Here is a 20,094-nt window from a genome sequence, read left to right on the forward strand (position 1 = left end):
TCCTGCAGTACAGGCAAGAGTTAAATTAACCAATTTAACTTCACTTTAAAAAACAGTATAACCCATATGCTTGTCATGCAATCTCTGCTAGACTCTACAACAACACATTTTGGTCACCAGTGAGCTTGAAAGTAAAAATACCAAACATATTCCTATTCATCTTAACCACAAAATGACCATGCTCTATTCAGACCAGTTTACCATAGTGTGCCACATCTCACAATCATTGCAATGCATGCCATGCTGTTGGCATAGGAGGTTAATCCCCAGGGCAATTTATTGTTCTCCCAAGAATTCTGACTCATTTCCCCATCAACTGGAAGCTGTTGGTTTTGGATATGGAACATGGAAGCACGACTGAGGCTTCTAGAACCTTCCCTGAAGGTTCCGTCAGATGGACGGAATTCACGCTCACATGGAAACAAGAACACAGAAGGAAAACAAGGCTTGCTGTACAGTATTTGATCAAAGATGAAAAAGGTTGATGTGAAAGCAGAGAGCACAGATGTCAGACTTTGAGGTTTACGTGTGGGCAGACAATTCAATAAAGGCTTGTGCTCTTTGAACAACTATTGATGATGAACATTATATATTTATGTGTGTATAAACAGTATATATGTTCATTATAGTGCAATGCATTTCAAATAGTTTTCATTCTCTTCTATGTCATTTTATTGTTTTCCAGAATAGAGAAAACATTTGATATTAGATTACCAGACAACTGTAAGCCTGTCATCCAACCAGTCAGACTGGTTGGATGACAGGCAGAATTTTTAAAAAGCACTGGAGGCAGTTGGTCTATGAAGTACAGAAAACAATTAAAAATATATATTTGTGACAAAGATCATGGAAATACTCTGGTAGTGAACTGAAGTCAACTGTTCAAACAAGGGTGACGTAACATAAAACAAATAGTATTTTCACATTGCATTGTGGTAAAGGGATTTTTGGAATATATCCAAACCAGATAAAGAAATACAAGAAAATGGGATCTCCTCACATGCAACTGATGAGGAAATACTTAATGAGATTAGAAGCAGGTTTACTTTGAGAGTCCTCAAAGTGCAGATCTGTATAAATAACATGCATGAATGTAATAAAGAGACCATATTGTAGCAAGTCCACAATGAGACCCAGCTTAAGGTGTTAGAGAATCTGTCACATTCAGTTAGACCTGGTTTATGTCCCAGGACAACACTAAAAATATGTTTGTGACATGTTACACAATGTGTTGAACAAAGACACTGTCAGACAAGTAAACACACTCTCTTTGTGCAGACAGCAGACATGTTGCTCTTTCCGTTGGCTAATTCAACCATAATAGAATTAGACATTTGGACGGAACACAAGAGCTTTAGTCATGCTTTGTATGTTATTCCGACTGTAGGGAGAGCAGCGGTTTGAGGGAAATGAACTCGACTGTAACTGTCTAAGACGCCTGAGATCTACAAGCTTTAAAGCAGCTGAACATAAACATGTCTGGTGAAGTGAAACACACCATAATTGAGCGGTTGAGTATCACTTTACAACAGAGGAATAAGCGAGATTCCAACTAATGTGCCTTCCTGACAGGGTGTTCTCCCTCCCTGCGTAAACTCTGAGGTGTAAATGTGAACATGATTGCAATTTCATCTGTTTATAAACAGGAAGAGAGCCGCAGGGAGAGTGAGGCCAGAGTCGGATGTATCTATATCTCGAGAGTGTGGACTGTGAGGGGCAAACTCTACTTGTGTGTCCACAGAGCTGAAGTATGGATAGTGTCGTTTCCGCAGTCATCTCCCCACTTGTGTCCACTTCTGACCTTTCATGCCATCTCCTCTGTACATACGTGGGACAGAGGACTCCTCCTCTCTGGTGCTCTCCCTCCCCCTCTCTGGTGCCCTGCCTCCCCCTCTCTGGTGCCCTCCCTCCCCCTCTCTGGTGCCCTGCCTCCCCCTCTCTGGTGCCCTGCCTCCCCCTCTCTGGTGCCCTCCCTCCCCCTCTCTGGTACCCTGCCTCCCCCTCTCTGGGGCCCTGCCTCCCCCTCTCTGGTGCCCTGCCTCACCCTCTCTGGTACCCTGCCTCCCCCTCTCTGGTACCCTCCCTCCCCCTCTCTGGTGCCCTGCCTCCCCCTCTCTGGGGCCCTGCCTCCCCCTCTCTGGTGCCCTGCCTCCCCCTCTCTGGGGCCCTGCCTCCCCCTCTCTGGTGCCCTCCCTCCCCCTCTCTGGGGCCTTGCCTCCCCCTCTCTGATGCCCTCCCTCCCCCTCTCTGGTGCCCCTCCTCCCCCTTTCTGGTGCCCTGCCTCCCCCTCTCTGGTGCCCTCCCTCCCCCTCTCTGGTACCCTGCCTCCCCCTCTCTGATGCCCTCCCTCCCCCTCTCTGGTACCCTGCCTCCCCCTCTCTGGTGCCCTCCCTCCCCCTCTCTGGTACCCTGCCTCCCCCTCTCTGGTGCCCTCCCTCCCCCTCTCTGGTGCCCTGCCTCCCCCTCTCTGGTGCCCTCCCTCCCCCTCTCTGGTGCCCTGCCTCCCCCTCTCTGGTACCCTGCCTCCCCCTCTCTGGTACCCTCCCTCCCCCTCTCTGGTGCCCTCCCTCCCCCTCTCTGGTGCCCAGCCTCCCCCTCTCTGGTGCCCTCCCTCCCCCTCTCTGGTGCCCAGCCTGCCCCTCTCTGTTGGCCTTCCAACCCATGCCCCATGCCAGCTCGTCCCCTGGCGCTCCGTGTCCCTGGAACTCAATCTTTCTGTCTCTGCCACGTCTGGAAGCTGTTCACTTCGGCCAATCAGAGCCCTTCATTGTCTCCGTCGTTAATAGACTCTGCTGAGTGCCAGCGGTGTTGGCAGCGCCTCAGGAAGGAGGATATTCAAATGTCCACCAACGTGTGCTAAACCTGGAGAGAACCAGGCCCTCCTCTCCTTCCCTCCTGAATGTAGGGCGCGGATGCCTACTGGCTGACCGTGACCTACTGGGTCTGTTCCCTCTCTCTAATGCACCACTTACTCTCCCCAAAAACCCACCACTAAGAAGATCAGGGAAGATTTAACGCATCCTTCCAGACCACCGTTTTGCAAGCCTGATTAGTTCACAAGCCATTTGTCATCGGTCGTACCTCCGCCTGAATCATACAAACAATTATGCAAATAACATGCAAATGTTCTGGCTGTGCTATTGCAGTATACTGTAGGACATGCTAGATGTTTGAAATATTGGATTTAATGGATAAACATGTTGGTATAATCAGACAGAGAGCTTCCCTCAGTGAATTGCATTGGCAAGCAGATGGTCCACCACAACACGACATGCAACTCAAAGTCTGACATGTCATCCTAAGAAACTTTTTTTTTCTGCCGCAGATATTTTAATCTCTTCATAAGGCTTTGTAAATGAAAAGTCGCTTTAAGCATTTTAGGCACCAGCCCACTTTCCTCACATCAGCATGACTGGTCAAGACATCCCGGTTATTTTTCTACACTATATATATAACACAAATATTCCTTCCTTATGGAAACTAAACTGTTCTCCTTGAGTCTCACCTCTTCTAATCTCAGGTTGTGTTAGTTGGAGCCTGTGACCCCTCAGCGCTTCATCCACTTAGAGCCCGTCGTGACTGACCGAACATCCGCCATCTCGCCCCGAGGTCTTGAATCCCATTACCAGGATGCTCTTCATCAGTTCCATCAACGACAGAAGACTGGTCAGAGCTGTCGTCCCGGAGTGGCCTCCGGGCCTCTCACAGACGACGCACACAACAGGAGCCGCTGAGACCCACGGAGGAGGAGAAAGCAGCCTCTAATGTAGCGTGCAGCCTCGCTCCAAGCCGGCCACTGAGACCCTGAGGACCAGATCTCGCTGCTCCTTTCACAGCTCCCTCGCTGGCTTTTTGGCAGCCATCGTCCGTGTGGCTGTGTGTGGGCAGGGATTGGCCAGGGGGGTGTGTGTGAGCAGTGATTGGCCGGGGGGGCTGGGGGCACTCCCGCTCCAAGCAGCACTCTCCGATGTTAACCGGTCCGTTCCAGGATGCCTCTGTCGCTTCCCAGCATGCACCTGAAGCCGGCCTTGCGTTTCCACCTCAGCAGGCGACTTGCCCTGAGCCAGGAAGAGATAGAAATCGGATGATTTCATTGGTACTTGAGCTTGTGGCGACTGTGAGGTATCTATGAGGTGCATGTTTAGTTTTAATAGACTATCTAGGCTAATACTGATGCTTCTGTTAGGCCTGAGTTCAGTTAAGACAGGCCCCTGTACAGGGTAAAGTGGAACCAGACCTAACTGCTCTGCCCTGGCCATGTCACAACCTCAGTAGGTTATCCCTCTCCCCTAGGGAAGGGGGTGCTTGCAGGAAAGAGGGCTGAAAGAGCTCGGATCTTTCTGGATTTACCGTGTGTTTCTACATTTTTCATTTCATTTGACATTTTGGGGACTTTGCCCCAAGATGGATTAAGGAGTATGACTAAAATGTGTTTTTGTAAGATATGAAGTAACATTAAACTGAATTGGCAAGCCAAGCTTTCAGAGTGGAATAATTTCTTATTCAGGCAAAGTAACTTATTCATTGAAATAGCAACATGGATAAAGTATAAGAGGATTTCATAAGACTCCATCATTTTAAATGAGGGCATTTATATTGGCTGAGTTAGCTAGTTCGTTTTTTTTGCCAGAGGCCTTATTCAATATTAGTTACATCTACATACAATTTCACAGTTTTTTACCCAAATAAAAACATGTGTTTTAACCAGCATAGTTTATAGAACTGAGACAACTTATCATCGTATAGCAGAGTTGTGGGGATAATAATGTTCTCCTCTATATAATGAGAGATGCAGTAAACTGACCTTACACTGATCCTCAAAGCACCATAACCATTAACAGATGGAACCACAGCAGTTCAGCGATAGGGTCAGATCCAGACCCTGATATCTTCACAAGTTCCTCTAAAACCTCTGCTACATTTGAAGAGATACCGATGTGTCAAAAACACACACTCTGGGCTTCTTTGTGGGCAGTTCTATTTGAACCCCAGTTCTAAGAGCAGGAAGTGTAGCAGATCAGCAGCACTAACAGCCAGGCGAGCCGGATCCACTTCAGAGTCCGCCGGTAACCTACTCTCCCGTCCTGCCTGAGTTGACAAAGACGAGTGTATTACCTGAGGAGAGAGGGGGGGGGGGGGAGCTCTAGTGTGTCTGCCGGCGGGGTCAGTTCCAAGTCAGCTCCAAAAGAATGTCAGACGTGAAATGGATTTCTCATTCGAGCTGGGTGATACATTAGGGTCTTCCAAGGAGGTCAGCTCAGCCATATAAACACTGACTCTTTCCACAGAGAGACATCAACACTCCTGTAAACATTCTGCCCGGCTACCCATCCTTTGCTTAAGTAAGCCTGTTTGGCTCACACGCATGCAGGAGACTCTTCCTTCATGAAGGGCTATTTAGATACCGTCGGCATGTTTTTATTTACCTTTTAATTTATGTCGCTGTGTGTTCTTCCTGTTCGAGGAAGCCTTGCTCGATTACCGTTTAATCATCGAAGGGGGGGGGCGAGGACATCCTGCTGAGCGAGGACGGACCCTGGCTCACGTATCACCCCTGGAAGCACAGGAAGTTGGAGCTTCACTTCCTTCCCTCCTTGTTTTAATATGTCCCTGTGACCTCACAGGACACACCAAATCCCGGGCCAATCAGTGACCTCAGGGGTGAGGACGCTCATTCCTTCACAGAATGTTTCCCCTCCACCATCAAGATTTTTTGACCTGAGATGCACATTCATGGATCTCACTGCGATGCTTGAACGTATCCTAGAGGGATTTGAACCTCCATCTATCCAGTTAATAAGTGCTGGATGGGGGTTGAATATATCAGTATGGAGCTGGTAAGCGATGGATGGGGGTTTGGGGTCTGTATCAGGCTCGTACTTCATGAGAAAAACCTGGGGATGGTTAGCTGTTAGCGATGGCTGGCAATTTTCTGAAGCAATTTAAATGTAGCTGCTCCTCTTCCTCCATCCCCACCCCCTTCCTTCCTCCCCTCCGCAAATAGAATGAAAGGAGGGACAGGGAAATATCTGGAGCTCATGAGACCAGCAGAGTTCTGACACATTTTTATAATTAACTTTGACTATTGGAAATGTGAGGCGCATGGCCTTCACCAGCGCTTCCTGTGATGTGCTCTTCTCTGGGAAAGTTTCAAACGCAACAGCACAAAAGACAGGTGGACCCATTAAAGACACACAGGGGGCCCTGAAAGAGTTCGGTGTTTTCGGTGGGCTGTCGGTCAGAGTGCCACGGGGGAGTGTGGGATTAGTTTGTTTGAAAAACAATGTTGACTTTGTGTCTGTGTGTGCGTGTATGTGTGTGTTTGTGCACATCCGAGACCTAATTTGATGGTGGTTCTATCCCTTTATGGCAGCTCCTCTCACTGAACTTGTTAGTCCAGCGGTGCACTCGGCCAGGTCTACCTGTTCTCTGCGCCTTCAGAACAAGTGCTCTCCTGCTTCTCCCCGAAAACCTAGGAAATGTCAACAGAGAGCCGGCCTCTGCAAAGTGTGTAATTGGTAATTGTGGTGTGGTGTTTGATGTGCTTTGTGACTCTGCAGGGTTCAAGCTGATACAGACTTCTACAACCATCTGCAGAGTCACACTCCTGCATCATACTGCAGAGTCACACTCCTAGAACACATTGCAGGGTTACACTCCAAGAACACACTGCAGGGTTACACTCCAAGAACACACTGCAGGGTTACACTCCAAGAACACATTGCAGGGTTACACTCCAAGAACACACTGCAGGGTTACACTCCAAGAACACACTGCAGGGTTACACTCCTAGAACACATTGCAGGGTTACACTCCAAGAACACACTGCAGGGTTACACTCCTAGAACACACTGCAGGGTTACACTCCTAGAACACACTGCAGGGTTACACTCCAAGAACACACTGCAGGGTTACACTCCTAGAACACACTGCAGGGTTACACTCCTAGAACACACTGCAGGGTTACACTCCTAGAACACACTGCAGGGTTACACTCCTAGAACACACTGCAGGGTTACACTCCCAGAACACACTGCAGGGTTACACTCCTAGAACACACTGCAGGGTTACACTCCTAGAACATACTGCAGGGTTATACTCCTAGAACATACTGCAGGGTTACACTCCTAGAACACACTGCAGGGTTACACTCCTAGAACACACTGCAGGGTTACACTCCTAGAACACACTGCAGGGTTACACTCCAAGAACACACTGCAGGGTTACACTCCTAGAACACACTGCAGGGTTACACTCCCAGAACACACTGCAGGGTTACACTCCTAGAACACACTGCAGGGTTACACTCCTAGAACACACTGCAGGGTTACACTCCCAGAACACACTGCAGGGTTACACTCCCAGAACACACTGCAGGGTTACACTCCAAGAACACACTGCAGGGTTACACTCCTAGAACACACTGCAGGGTTACACTCCCAGAACACACTGCAGGGTTACACTCCTAGAACACACTGCAGGGTTACACTCCTAGAACACACTGCAGGGTTACACTCCTAGAACACACTGCAGGGTTACACTCCCAGAACACACTGCAGGGTTACACTCCTAGAACACACTGCAGGGTTACACTCCTAGAACATACTGCAGGGTTATACTCCTAGAACATACTGCAGGGTTACACTCCTAGAACACACTGCAGGGTTACACTCCTAGAACACACTGCAGGGTTACACTCCTAGAACACACTGCAGGGTTACACTCCTAGAACACACTGCAGGGTTACACTCCCAGAACACACTGCAGGGTTACACTCCTAGAACACACTGCAGGGTTACACTCCTAGAACATACTGCAGGGTTACACTCCTAGAACACACTGCAGGGTTACACTCCTAGAACACACTGCAGGGTTACACTCCTAGAACATACTGCAGGGTTATACTCCTAAAACACACTGCAGGGTTACACTCCTAGAACACACTGCAGGGTTACACTCCTAGAACATACTGCAGGGTTACACTCCTAGAACACACTGCAGGGTTACACTCCTAGAACACACTGCAGGGTTACACTCCTAGAACATACTGCAGGGTTATACTCCTAAAACACACTGCAGGGTTACACTCATACAACATACTGCAGTCACAGTCCCACAACATTCTTCACATTGTTCACACACCTACCACCTACAATGTACAGTCTCTACTCCGGAGAGTAGGGGGGGTTCGTCCCCCCTGAAGAGAAGAAACAGTCACAAACATCAGAGGTTTAGTCTTGAAGTCGACCGACCCGAACCTCATAAACATCTGTGAACTATGTCCCGTTTATTTATGTGCTTTTATCGTATCTGAAAAAATTAAATAGTGATTCCTTCACGGACTTTGGAATGGTCCCAGATGCTGACAGACCCAAACTCAGCGAAGGAATTCAGGGAACAGGGTTGACTGGATGGCCCTGACAGAGTGAAGGACTGGGAGGATCTGTTTCTCAACAAGCTGTAATATATATATGCAAATGCCATGACTTTCACCAAGTCTCCAGACGCATGGAAGCGGTGGCGAGTCTGAGTGTGTGTAGTTAGGGAGTGCACCGGCACTAGCTCCTCTGTATCAGAGTATTGAGGCATGTTAACTCATTCGTGGATGAGCCTTTACGTTACAGTTTTTCTCGATTGGTTACACACATTTTCTGAATGCATACCTCATATTCTCAGAACTCTACACACAAATCAAAAAAACACACACACAATGGGCAAAACCCCTCACTTCTCCTGCAAAATTAAACTTAACATTCAAAACAATGTTATTTAATCTCAAAATTGTATTTTGTTTTCAAATGACAAACACAAACCATCATATGAATAGACATTTATAAGAACCATTTGAACACTAATGTGCTCAATGTAAAACACTATGATGAATGGAAAACACTTCTTCTTCATTCATCATAGTGAGTTAGGCCTTTTTTTGTTCAGTGTTACACTTACTACAGACAGTACATACATAAGTGTGTTGTAAAATATTTGAAAATATTATTTTTATACTCAGAAAACAGAAATACACAGTAACAAATATGTTTTACGTATTTTTCCCAGAAAAACAATGTACACAGTGTACATCCCAACCAACACAAAGTTGCACATACAGTGGTCTACATACAAAACAACAGAATAATTTACTGTATAGTGTATACAGTTACATTATTATAATTTTTCTTTGTATTTGCCGTAATGTTATGGCGTTATTTTCTAGGACCATGTTCATGATTTCAGTTTCCTGTTCAGGAGACAGAAGACATTCCCGACCACCTTGTGTTGGTAATCTTTCAGTTCTGCCAAACAAATAGTAAAATACTGTAAATACTGTGTAGGAATACAAAGTAGGAATACATTTTCCAAATACTTGAAACATACTTTATTTTTTACAGTCATACAGAACAGTCCACAGGCAATACTGTACTACTGTACTCATTGAGTACTGTATTGATATGCAGTAGGCCTACTTCAATTTTGTAGTGAGAGTAGATTTCTTACCTATTATCATTTCGGAAAGTTCGGATGATGGATGCTACAGTGTACCTGCTCAAATTTGGCTGCACTCTTTGCCCAGCCTCCCTCATTGTTAGACCATGTTTGACCACATGGTCAACCAAAGCGGCTCGGATCTCATCAGAGATAATGGTCCTTGGCCTTCCTCATCCTCGTCCTCCCCGTCCTCCTCCTCTTACCTTCACTCCTCTGCCTCTGCCTCTGTTTCCAATGTTGGCATCCATTGCTCAAAAACAGAAGAGGTCACCTGTTGCCCTTTTATGCTAAAGCTCTGATTGCTAATTGTAAAACTGTGTGACAGGTGTTTGTCTATGCGATGAGTCAGTGTGCGTATTTGAATGGCAGTGTGTTCCTTGTGAAAACAAAAGATTTTCTTCATGAAAATTGTGCCAAATGCAGAGAATTGTGTGTAGTGTTTTGAAAAAAGTGTGTTTTAGAACTGCAATTTGAGTGTAAAGCAGGAATTGTCCTTGTAGTTTAGCAGAATTGGTTCATGGGGTTGGTGCATGAGTTACATGTTGTGGTCATTGTGTCTCAAGTACCAGTATTTGTGTGTAAACAATTGAGAAAAACTGTAACACGAAGCAACAAAGAGTTTCCCATGTGAGCCTCTGTGTTGTTCCGGCACCACAGAGCAAGGTTACTGCAGTTCATCACTGCTACAAGAAATCCACCCCAAAAAACTGCACATTTTCCCACCGGCAACTTTGTTTGTCCTCTGCAAGGGAGTGCTGATACTGAAAAACGTTCACAGTCCCATTCCACCAAGACCAGCACATCCCCTGTTTGTTTGCCTCAGCTTTATCCACATGTGGAAACCCAAAACCCAGCACACACCAGGCTGACGACAAAGAATGGAATCACTAGAGCAGGCTCTTTAACAGGCTGTTGCAGGCTGTTTAACTTGTGTTTCAACACAGCCCACAGTAGGGCTGCATCTGCTTAGTATTCAGAGAGGTCTCTCTACAGCCACACAGCGTTGAATAAGAACCTGTGTCATCGTTCCGCCGTGCCTGGTGGGATCGTGGAGGCCGAGGGGGTCTGTGGAGCCCGAGGAGGGCGTGGCGGCTGTCTGGGCATTAATGATGTTTGCTCTCCTCGCTGGGAGCTGCTGAATAATGGAGGATGGGGTCAGGGGGGGTCAGGCCAGAGAGGCTGTGCTCCCTGGAGCCGCAACGGTCCAGACACACACACACACTGACACGCACACTCACACACATGCCTGCCTGCACACACACTGACACGCACACTCACACACATGCCTGCCTGCACACACACTGACACGCACACTCACACACATGCCTGCCTGCACACACACTGACACGCACACTCACACACATGCCTGCCTGCACACACACTGACACACACACACACATGCCTGCCTGCACACACACTGACACACACACACACACACATGCCTGCACACACACTGACACGCACACTCACACACATGCCTGCCTGCACACACACTGACACGCACACTCACACACATGCCTGCCTGCACACACACTGACACGCACACTCACACACATGCCTGCCTGCACACACACTGACACGCACACTCACACACATGCCTGCCTGCACACACACTGACACGCACACTCACACACATGCCTGCCTGCACACACACACACTCACACACACACACACTCACACACACACACACACTCACACACGCTCACACACATGCCTGCCCGCACACACACACACTCACACACACACACTCACATGCCTACCCGCACACACACTGACACGCACACTCACACACATGCCTGCCTGCACGCATACACACTGATGCACACGCTTCCTTGCACGCCCACACGCAAACACTCACACACACCTACACCTGTATGATCACAAGATTACACACATACACTTTCATGCAAACTCACCCCTACACACACACTCACACAAAGCATTTGTGTGCAAAGGCATACATGCATGCCTGCACACAAATGTGTGCTTATGTGTATGCATGCCTGTGTGCCTTCCTGCATGCAAATGTGCTGCCTGTGTACTCGCATGTGAAATGCGCATGTGTATTTGTGTGTGTGTGTGTGGTGTGTATGTATGTCTATTTGTGTATTTGTGTGTGTGTGTGTGTGTGAGGGTGTGTGAGGGTGCCTTGAGGGAGGCGCTGGCATTTCAAACACAAAGGAGGAAGGTGTATGTGTATGTCTGTGTGTGTCACAGTAACAGAGGTGTGCCTGCGTATGTGTATGCGGCGTGTGTGTGTGTGTCTGTATGTGAGTGTCTGTTACGTAATACATTTATATTCCCTTCCTGTAAAGCAATAGTTTAGATACAGTATTTGTAATAGATTGCATTAGTATGTAATAGATACAGCCATGCAGAGATATTCTCACAGCAATTTCATGTTTTCAGATTGGGATCAAGAGGATGTGTAAATACAAACTAGTATTCATACAAATGCTAATCTGTAGTCAATTGTTTCTGATTGCACCAGTAAGGAATTCTGCTTTCAGAAATGTAAACCTTCAAAACCAGGACTCTGAAGAGAACGGTTTCTGTACGCTGCTAGAATGTTCTCTGAAATTACATAAATCCGCCTGTTTCTCCTGAAGTCTGAAGACCCCCAGCTTCCCTGGAGGTTCCCAAAAGCTGTCAATAGAGCAGGGCCACTGGGACCCGCTACAGTAGAGCTGGGCGAACACATGAAAGACTGGAAAAGAGGTCAGCGACTCAAACACTTCCTTGCTGGCTTGACCGGCCTGTTCTCTGGTGCTGCCACTGAAGGGACCCTCCCTCGTAGTGGGATGTTAGGGTTGTCAGAGACCCAACACCAACATGTTCCTTCTCTGTGGGAAAGAGAAAGAGAAAGCAAGGGCAAGAAAGAGCGAAAGTGAAAGAGCAATAGAGAGAAAGACATGGTACAAAAGAGAGAGATAGAGACAGGCAGACAGACAGACAGAGAGGGGAAGAGAGAGAGACAGATAGACAGAGAGAGACAGACAGAGAGAGACAGAGAGAGAGAGAGAGAGAGAGAGAGAGACAGAGGGAGAGGGAGAGGGAGAGACAGAAGACAGATAGACAGAGGGAGAGACAGAGAGAGAGAGAGAGAGAGAGAGAGAGAGAGAGAGAGAGAGAGAGAGAGAGAGAGAGAGAGAGAGAGAGAGAGAGAGAGAGAGAGAGAGAGAGAGAGAGAGAGAGAGAGAGAGAGAGAGAAGAGGATGAGGATGAGGAAGAGAGAAGAGAGAAGAGAGAAGAGAGGAAGAGAACAGAAGCTCCCTTGATGAGAAAAAAGTGCCTCCACACATCCTCCTCATCCACAAGTTAAACCACCACAGCCACAGACTGTCGTTCCAGTGCATGTTCTCTCACTGGCGACTCCCATTCTCATTATCTTCAGGATGAAAGCGTTTCTTCTGATTGTACTAACAACACTGGGAGAAACTCAGCGGGGAGCCAGAGATGAGGAACATAATCAAAGTACTTACAATTACCAGACAGGCTCTTTGAACGTTTCTATAACCGCATTTGAAAACAAAGAGCGTTCATTTGCACTTCAGACAGTCATTTTCCCTCCTCTAAGGTGTTCTACCGTTCCACACCTGCAAACTCATCACCGATGACAACCACCGCAGCACTACAGGGCAGCCACGCAGTTTGACACACTCCGCTGCATGTAAAGCATCTATTATATAGGAGAAGCAATCTGTACCGCTCCTCCAATGACACTTTAGAGGAATCACCAGCCTGACGGACGGCATTCCTGTCAACTCTCCGTGTGGGAAGAGGGACCTGGGGTGAGTAAGGAGAGAGGCAGGGGGTGAGGAGAGGGAGGGGGGTGAGGAGAGGGGGAGGGGGGTGAGGAGAGGGAGGGGGGTGAGGAGGGGGGTGAGGAGGGGGGTGAGGAGAGGGAGGGGGGTGAGGAGAGGGAGGGAGGTGAGGAGAGGGAGGGGGGTGAGGAGAGAGGCAGGGGGTGAGGAGAGGGGGAGGGAGGGAGGCTGGCGAGGAGAGGGGGAGGGAGGGATACTGGCGAGGAGAGAGGGAGGGAGGTGGGGGAGGAGAGGGTGAGGGAGGGAGGCTGGCGAGGAGAGATGGAGGGAGGTGGAGGAGGAGAGGGGGAGGGAGGCTGGCAAGGAGAGAGGGAGGGAGGTGGGGGAGAAGAGGGGGAGGAAGGGAGGCGGTGAAGAGAAATGGAGGGAGGTGGGAGAGGAGAGGGGGAGGGAGGCTGGCAAAGAGAAAAGAAGGGAGGAGGGGAGGAAAGTTGGAGGGAGGAGGGTGAGGAAAGGGGGGGGCGGAGGGAGGGAGGCTGGTGAGGAATGAGGGAGGCGGGTGAAGGAGAAGACGAACAATCCACGTTTTCTGGTTGATGAATAAACATCTGGCTGCATGGACGCAGGCTGCGACAGATGTCTGATTTCTCTTGTCATCTTCGAGGCTTTGCTGGAGATGAGTCTGTTTGGGCCAATCTGCGTCAGGGTGACGGCTCTCTAATGAGAGGAGGCCCATCAGCTGGTCTGTAATACAGATGCCTGGAGAGACTCAGTTGAAGTAATCTTCGTCTCCACGTATTAAAGACAAGTCAAGCCAAAGATTAACCCCACAAGGTCACTATACCATGCATCAATCATGTTGAGAGTTGATGGTTTTCTGGAGGAAATTTTAAAGTGACAGTATTATTTCAACCCAGGACCTTCTAACCAGGACCAACAGTGAAAGGCACTGTGCCACCACATTGTCTCAAGGAAGAAAATATTTATATTTGGCTGCATAGCCGACTGCAGAGTTTTTCCTGTGAGGACAGGAAATGATTAGTCTTCATAATGACGTGTTTAGTGCTTGCATTGCAGGGATTCATACCACACATTAATGCAGTAACTCTACAAGCTGTCAGCAGCCACGCAGTTAGGAAAATCCCCCTGAAGTGTCATTCTCAGCCTTGTTACATTCACACTACAGTTTATTCATTTAGTAGACGCTTTTAACCAAAACGACTTGCATAAAGAAGTAGGCTACTGCAGTATATCAACATTAAGAAGTTATTGTTTCACGGTATTTCAGAGGTCCGAATCAATGAATGAAAGGCGCTATATAAATTAAACATTTTTTTTACAATTATTATTACTATTATTATTACTATTATTATTATTATTACTATTATTATTATTATTACTATTATTATTATTACTATTATTATTATTACTATTATTATTACTATTATTATTATTACTGTTATTATTACTATTATTATTAGCCTCATCATGAAGCAGCCATGTCTCAGCTACCAGGCATGGTAGAACAAAATAATACAACAGCACAACTTCTTAATTGCTGAAACACAGAGGAACAATATTTTGATTACAGTAGCTGGCTGATTACAGTAGTGTATAGTGAATAAAAATAACAATACTACAGTGCAATAATAACATCTCAATCCCTCAACTACTGTCTCACAACAACGTCTTGATATCAGAAGTGCATTGTGCAGTGCAGCATAAACAATGTAGTATCTTACAGTAAGTGCAACATCAACTAGTGGATCTCGAATACAAGTGCAGCATATGGACACATTTGCAAATCCAAACATGATTAACTGCTAAGTGTTGCTTTGGGTGTCCTTTGGCAAAGCAAAACAGAAGCCAGTCGAAGTGAAGCTGGAAGAGTGTTGTTGTGAAACAACAGTTAAGTAAGAGGTATGATCATCTCCAGTGACATGATGGACGACCCTGTGGTGTGTCTGTGACCGGGGTCACCGGGGGTCACCCGGGTCAAGGACAGGTCATTAATTCCTCCACACCATCCTGGCCCACTGCCCATCTCCAACACCTTCCTGTCTGACTGACCACAGCTGCAAGTCAGGGATCTTTAATTGATGCTATACTTAAGAGATGATGCTGTTCTTGTTGCGCTGTGTAAGGGGGGTGAGGGGGGGGATTAAAGGTCTTGTTTCCTCGGAGAGGAAGAGCCAAAGCGCTGTCAACAGCTATATCCTTAGATTCCTGCTCTCATCGATCGGCTGTAGTATTTCCCCCCTGGGTGACTGGAGGGGGGTGGGCTGGACAGCAGGAGGACGGGGCTGATGGAGGGTGACAGAGCGGGTATTGATCCTGGGGGCCGAGCGGCCGTGTCACCGCTAAGGGCCTGTGGTGTGATGGGGCCGCTTCTGACACGCACATCAAGGTGGATCAGCGCTGCTGGAGAGCGAGAGAGAGAGGATGGAGAGAGAGGAGAAAGGGATAGGGAGACAGGGAGAGAATGGGAGAGGGGAAAGAGGGAGCGAGACAGGGAGAGAGTGAGAGAGTTAAAAGGACAGGAGGAAGAGAATGAAGAAGAAAGGGGGGTGATACACTCAGAGAGAGAGAGAGGGAGAGAGAGAGGAGTGCAGAGAAAGTGAAAGAGAGAGGTGGAAGGATATTGAGAGAGAAATCTTTAGTGTTCTCCATCATGCAGGATCAAAGCCAGCAGAGCAGCATAAGAGATTCTGTTCACCTGTGTGTGATCATCCTGTCTCCTCACACCCCCAGGACCTGAAAACCTGAGAAGATCAGTTTGCTCAAATAGTTTAATGAAATGACTTTTGAGTTCAAGAACAGGATCAAGTGAGTAAACCACATCTCAAAATAAACTGCATGCAATAATACTGAAAACGAATACAGAAATTGTGGTGAAGTGTACTGTATTGATCCAGTTCTTCAATTCAAATGGCTTTGGGCAATTATTTTCATAAAACCATTTAGGTAAATGTAACTTATCAGGTTTTATAAAATGGAGGCTAAAAAGAGACCATTTTGATGTCTGCTGGATTCCTTGTCCGTGCTGCCTCTGTGTGACGTCCTTTCCAGTGTGGGAGACTGCATGCATTCATTGGTTGTGCAAGATTTTTTCTCAATCCTCCATTTCTCTTATCCATAATTTCCATTATTTCCAAACTGAGTATGAATGGATCCCATGGAATGAGAGAATGTAAGTGATTCCAGATGTTCTACAACTACAGTCATCAGCTCGTTCTCCAGTAAACCAGACTGGATGAACAGAGCTGGAACCAGCCAGTGACCCTGTTTCTATGACTTTCCAGAAAGAAAAACATAAAGGCAAAGCCATTTGATAGGTAACAACTGCTTAGGGAATTGAAGGAACAAGTCATTATGAGGCCCAAAACCTTGGGTATTAACTTGATGAACCCTGGTTTCTTGTTTACCTTCTCTTCAAGGAGGCGAGGTGGTAGATCACCTTATTAGTGCAGAGCGTCTGTGTTTGTTCCTCAAAGAAATACAAAAAGAGAAAACAAACCAAACTATTGGCAGGGAAAGGCAAGATTGAGAAATGTTGTTGGCAAACGGTGAAGGGCTTGGCCCTCTTTGCGTGATAAACATTTATAGGTGGAGTTTTTCGACAGAGCGTCTTGTTCTGGCCATGCTGAGAAAACATGTATTGTGTTTTGCGCGCAGGGGCCCACAAGGTTAACAGCTCGTCCGAGGGCTGAGAAATATTTGTTAAAGACAATTTGAAAATAACTGTGGTTTTAAATGTCAGCAGTACATCAAGGACCTTCTCACCCTCCGACGATGTGGCTGGGTAGGGCTTGTTGTGTAGGAGCTGCAGGTTAGCGTGGTCACTGAGGCGTGATCCTGAGGGGACAGAGAATGACACATAACATCAACATACGCCTGTCAGCCCTGACACAGGAGCTACTGTACACAGTCAGACACCTCGGTAAACTGTCCTTCTCAGGGCAGGGACACTGGAGGAATGCAGTCAGTCAGGGAAAACGGTCCCTCTCAGACAGGGGCAAGGGACACAGGAGGCTGTCCCAGTCCCAGGATGCTTGTATGTCTCCCTTCATGTGGCCACGGTATGGGGTGTGGACATCATGGTGGGTCATTATCAGTGACACGTCACCTCAGCAGCAGAGAATGTGTTGAATCTGAATCTGCTTCAAACATATTCAAGCATATGTTGTCTGAGGATAACAAAGCAGTGAAACTGCCTGTTCACTGTTAGTTTAGATTGCAAGGAAACACTTGTAATCAGGTCAGTCTGAATTAGACCATATTTACCTCACAACCCATACTGGCAACCAGATCTTCACATTCACACTGCCAACTGAGTCCACTGAACTCCTGCAGCAACACCTTGGCTGTCATAAATGCTAACAGCTAGACTCTAAAGACTACACTGCATAGTAGTGTGATTAGCCAAGAAATACAAAGATTGTGCATTTCACCCAAATAGACCAGATCATTGCCTAAAGTAGCAACATCAAAGGGAATATTAAGAGTGAATGTGTAAGAAGAAGGAAGACATTTTCCCTGGATGAAGTAGAGATTCCCAAAAACACCATTAAATCTCTCAAAACAGCCGGCGTCTCAACGTGAAGCGATGGATGCACCGACCTCTGTTCCCCGCACACTCCGCCAGAGTGACGTCCTCCCCAGGGCCGCAGGAGGTGACGAAGGTGACGCCTGGAAGGCCTCTCTGTGCCAGCTCCACCCCCACCCCCATCACTGCCTGGCTGAGTGACGGATGGAGATAGGTCCTGACAGGAGTGGCGGGTGGTGGGGGAGGGGGCGGTCGTGGACTTGGTCTTGGTGCCTGCAGAAATGTCCTTTCTCATCCATTTTGCTCCCTTTCTGGGCTACGTGTTAGCGCAGCCTGGCCCGAGGGACCTCCAGCCCGTGGGGCCGTCAGCTTGCGTGCCAGCCAGGCGGGTAACACTGGTACAGCACATCCAGTATATTGGCAGGGCTCGGGGGTTTAACAATGTAGCGCAGCAGTGGTCCAGAGGGGGGCTAATCTTGGTGAGAAATCCTCTGAGAACTCTGATCTGAACACAGGGTTGAAATATGGGTCTATGTCTGTGTTCACAATGGCTCTGTCTTTCGTTAAGAGTGGATAAGGTGAAAGTGGTTGTTTTGGTCTCCAACAACAGGACCATTGTGTGACCTCAACATTATTAACGAAAGCCAACTTTAATCCACAAATTAGAATGGGAAAATATAAGGGAACGTATGGTCAATCAAAAAGCCATTACTAGGTCTTTAAAATTCTGCTTGCTTGGATTATGGCTGAATATGAGCTGAAGAAGTGCTTCAGTGCTTTGATAAATAGAAAAAGGATTTAAACAGATTGACACTGTGCTTCACTGAACAGTACAACACCAGGGCTTTAAAATAATCGACACAAGTAAGTTGAAACAAAAAAGTGCGATAACAATCTGAATGTTGTCTCCAAGAGATCAGCTAACTGCTCCTGCAGAGGAAGGAAGGGGGTTTCAGACCTGAAGCAATTTCACCAGTCATGTGTTGAGGGATTTTCAGCTTGTCAGTTTCCACGGACATCTCTTCAACACTCTTCCAGTCGGTCAGAAATGACACAGAACCAACCTCTACACACAATCCCAAAACAGAAGTTCCATTTTCGTGCTTGAGGATTTGACAGAAAATTGTTTTGTTTATAATAGTTATTTTCCTCACACGCTCAATAGTGTGATGTGACTTCACAAGTCCCTCATGTATACTGTGAGCCTGATAACATGCTATTTTAACAAGGTGATAAAAACAAGCAAGCCAGATACTAATTAATTGTAACGCTTAATCTAAAATTGACAGTTGGCCATGAATTCAGCACCTTACAGATTCAAGTTCAGCAGAGCCAAATCTTCACTACGCCATCTGAATGCTTTATCCACTCTCAATGATGCTTGCAAAGGAAAGCAAACATCCTATTGTGAAACCAGACCTGTGATTGGGTGTAATTGGCTGTGGCAAGGCCAGATCTGCTTCCTGGTGGCCCTTCCCGTAGAGGCACAATGAATGAGGCCCATTCAGCATGTCTCTCCAGTGCAGGTTAAAGAGGAGATCAGTCTGGAGGTTTTCTTGTGTTTGTCTGCACGCCGTCTTCTTTGTCCGTCCTTGGAAAGGGGGGGAGGGGGGGGGGGAGAGGGAGAGTGGGCTGGGGGTGGGAGAGTGAGGAGGAGAGGTAGGGGGGAGGAGGGAGAGGGGGGGAGAGGGAGAGTGGGCTGGGGGTGAGAGAGTGGGGAGGAGAGGTAGGGGGGAGGAGGGAGAGGGGGGGAGAGGGAGAGTGGGCTGGGGATGGGAGAGTGGGGAGGAGAGGTAGGGGGAGGAGGGAGAGGGGGGGAGAGGGAGAGGGAGAGTGGGCTGGGGGTGAGAGAGTGGGGAGGAGAGGTAGGGGGGAGGAGGGAGGGGGGCGGTGGAGGGAGGGATTGGGGGGAATGGGGGGGGTGCAGGTGCGGGAGGGGAGTGGGGGGGTCTTGTTGAGGCTGGGCCATGGCAGCATTAACTCAGCAGCCAGACGGCCTACAGAGAACAAAGATACAGAGAAAGACCCTCGCTGGTTTTGCAGCAGTGCATGCTGGGAGATTTGCATCGGCTGCTGGCACGAGTGTCCAGGGCTGCTCAGCCTCACCTGTGAAATCCAAACTGAGAAGACGTCTTCTGTGGTTCTGTGGGAGGGAGGAGCTGGGCAGAGACACATGCTCGGGTCCAGCACTGCCCTTCCTCTGTGGTTTCATGACTGGGTACAGAGCCAGACAGCCATGGAAGCAGGTCAGTAGCAGTAAAGGGAATAAATTCTGTTTCCAGTGGTACCAAAACCAGA

The sequence above is a fragment of the Osmerus mordax genome, chromosome 2 (genome assembly GCF_038355195.1).
Source record: "Osmerus mordax isolate fOsmMor3 chromosome 2, fOsmMor3.pri, whole genome shotgun sequence".
Classification (NCBI taxonomy): Eukaryota; Metazoa; Chordata; class Actinopteri; order Osmeriformes; family Osmeridae; genus Osmerus; species Osmerus mordax.